Here is a 3260-nt window from a genome sequence, read left to right on the forward strand (position 1 = left end):
ATTAAAGAGGGTGCCCATGTCACGTGAAGACTGTGACTTGTACAACTTTTCCCAGGTAAACTGAAGGGAAGAGAAAAACAATGGTTCAAAGTTGGGGGACAAACACATCAGTGAACTCAGCATGTTTGACAACAGAATTAATAATTAGTATAATTATAATATGCATTTTACTTGAGAAACTGTTACAATTTACTGTCACTAATAATTCTGATGGTCAGGAAATACTGAATTATATTGCAGTACAATGAATTCGGTGAGATACAGCAATTATAATTAAGAATACAGTATTATAAGTCGAAAGTCAATAGTATTTTACGCACCTGGTATTTTCGTAAGCCGCTTTGTCTCATGATGTTGGCTTGACCGGTCGGCAGGACTCTCAGACACTTGAATCTTCGTTGCATCATGTCTTTCTTTATCACCTTGCAAAAATTCTGGAAGGCGCCGTGGTGCAGTAGTGATATTCTTGGGAGCAATAGGTCTAAACTGAGGGGGGTGATGTTGATCGCCCTCCACAAAAAGCAGAAAGAGGCACATCCGAACACTGTGAACACTTTCGATATTTTCGCGGTTCAAGCTAGTCTTTTTCGCCTGTTGACTCGAAGAAGGTGATTCTCCAACCTGTTGCGAGCCACAGACTCGCTTCATACGAGTCTCTCCAATCAACAAATATTCTTGTGCATAAAGTGTTGCCAGTGACAAAGAGCGGAATTCTATAATATTTTTCACCTTCGTGAAGCACGGTTGGCAGAGTTTTTTCGGCAAACCATCGTCATACTTAATTTCTTTCCCGGTTAAAAACTGAAGCACGTTTAACTCTTTAATGCCTTTTTCCCCGAAAATATCAACCGGATGGTTTTTAACTAAAACCGTTTTGTTACAACAACGACAACTATTGGGAACGTTGAACATAATTTTTTTGGGAGAGTTTTCTCCCAAGTCTTCCATGTTGAACGCGCCGCTGTTCTTTTTAATACACATGAACATTTTCACTTCCGCTTAGTATCTCTTTGTTTTCCATTAGCCAATCAAAAAATTCGAAAATCCTATGTCTCCAGAGCCCTTCGTTTTCTCGTGCCAAGGCCCCCGCCGACTAAGGGAAACGAAAAGGGCGATGGGGACGAGAATGTATCTTCCCCCGATGGAAAGACCAAATGTGACTCCGATTTCGCCATGCCTAGGCTCCAACCAAACGCTTCCCTCACCTTTCACATTAACACCGATTACTTTCTTCTGAAACAAAGTAACGAGTGCTTAACTCTTAAACTAATTGATGAAGGGGTAGTTTCTAAAGAAACTGTGGTGCTGCGTCGGTGGGGAAGTAGTATACAAAAATTTGGTTTTATCAATGGAGTTGATAATGTAAATTGGCCACCGTACAGAGATTCTAAAAGCTGACGTTTCGAGCGTTAGCCCTTCGTCAGAGCGAATCCGCTCTGACGATTCGCTCTGACGTTGGCTGGGAGAGGGAGGGGGAAAGTCAGCACTACTTGCGTTTGGCTGTAATCCCGCTTCAGGTTTGTCATTGACAGAAAAGGTGACATTTGATTTAGGAACGACTAGCTTCGTGAACAAGAGAACAGCAATCGTCTTGGACTCCTCGTATTCCAGAAAAACTCGCGACGCATGGCTCGTCAGGGTAATTTTCCTCTGATTAATATTAAGGTTGGCGTTGTTGCGCATTTCTTCGCCGAAATTCAACTGTTTGGAAAGATTCAAGTGGCTCTCTGACATCATCCCGTCGCTCTTGTAAATGAGTGCAATGTCAGTATATTTCAAGTCGAGATCGATGTCTGGTGACATGTCAATGAAGTCCTTACAATCAAAATGATTTTTTATCACAAGTGTGTTCTCATCTGACGTGTTTACTTCTCGGTGCATTTTCACTGATCCAAGCAAAGGAGAGTCTTCTGGGTAAAGAGGTTTTAATTTGGTTGCTTCTTGTCCATCCACGTTTTCGTATAGTTCACGTTTTAAACTTGGAAATAGTTGCTCGAGAGTGGCATAAAAGAGGCGAATGAGTTCTGTATTCGTCTGGGGATGACCGTAAACCTCAAAGGAGCAAGTGGTTTTCTTCCTTGATGTTCTGAATTAAGAAGAGCATATTAACACAGTTGTCTCTTCGTAAACGTTATTGGACGCACGGTAAGTTACCCAACATTACAAACTGTCCTTGCACAAGTTTCTCCCCAGATTTCTTCAAAACTTTACTACCAAGCTTAATACCATAATCATTAATTACTCAAGAAGTATCCAGTCAATCAAAAATCCATATTTTCGCCCAGGAATATATTTTGAATCTTGACTAGGAAGGTAACTACAATTCTGTCAAATTTGTGTGATAACAAAGGTTCAAAATGGCCGATATGCAGTTTCTTGAAGAAGAAGAAGAAACGAATAAAAATATGGCAGTTTCTCTAATAAATACTAGCTTACCAGGCGTGAATATCTCTGAAGAATCACATTCACAGTGTCTCAGTGATCCGACGAAATGGATCTACAATAACAGGCTCTGGTGAAAATTTACCTTCCAGCGAGAGGAAGTCGAACCAGGAAGTACTCTGTCAACATCTTCATGCTTCCGATCTCCACATCTCCCCCAACGTGGGACAAGTTGAATTTAATAAGAAACCAGTACTCCTCTGACGTTTTGTTATGAACCACTATGCCGACAAGTAGGCGAATTGCAGCTGCAACAAAATACAGTAATTATGCAGAAATTCAGAAGCACGTGAGTGTCACGGAGCGCCAGCTCGCCTCGGCCTAATGGCTTTTAAGGTATTCCCTTGAAAATGACGTACAATCCAGATTTTTTTCAAAGTTGGCACAATTGATATTCATATACAGGACATTTTAAAAATGCAATTAAAAGATGGGGTCACCGTGCTTGTTCTCGCGCTGTATGTCCTTTATACTAAGTGATCATTACCGAATTACGCGAGACGCGTTCGAAACTGGATCAACCGGAAAAAATGATGTCATGTAGCAAAGGCTATTGAGTATTACTGAAAGCTTGAACTTATTTGTTTGTCCGGGCTATGATATTTAAGTAAAGTGATTTCAAATTGCTCAATCTTGCAAAGAAATGTAAGCAAATTGGACCGCTATATACAGTCTTCACCTTGCACTCAGTGTCTGGCTCCAAATTCAGTTTCACGTCATTTATATGTAAATACTACAACTTCTACTATCCAACTTTTTTCTCCTTAAATATGTTTTCCGTGTACCTATTACGGGTAAATAGAACCATTAAAAATGGG

The sequence above is a fragment of the Montipora foliosa genome, chromosome 6 (genome assembly GCF_036669935.1).
Source record: "Montipora foliosa isolate CH-2021 chromosome 6, ASM3666993v2, whole genome shotgun sequence".
Classification (NCBI taxonomy): Eukaryota; Metazoa; Cnidaria; class Anthozoa; order Scleractinia; family Acroporidae; genus Montipora; species Montipora foliosa.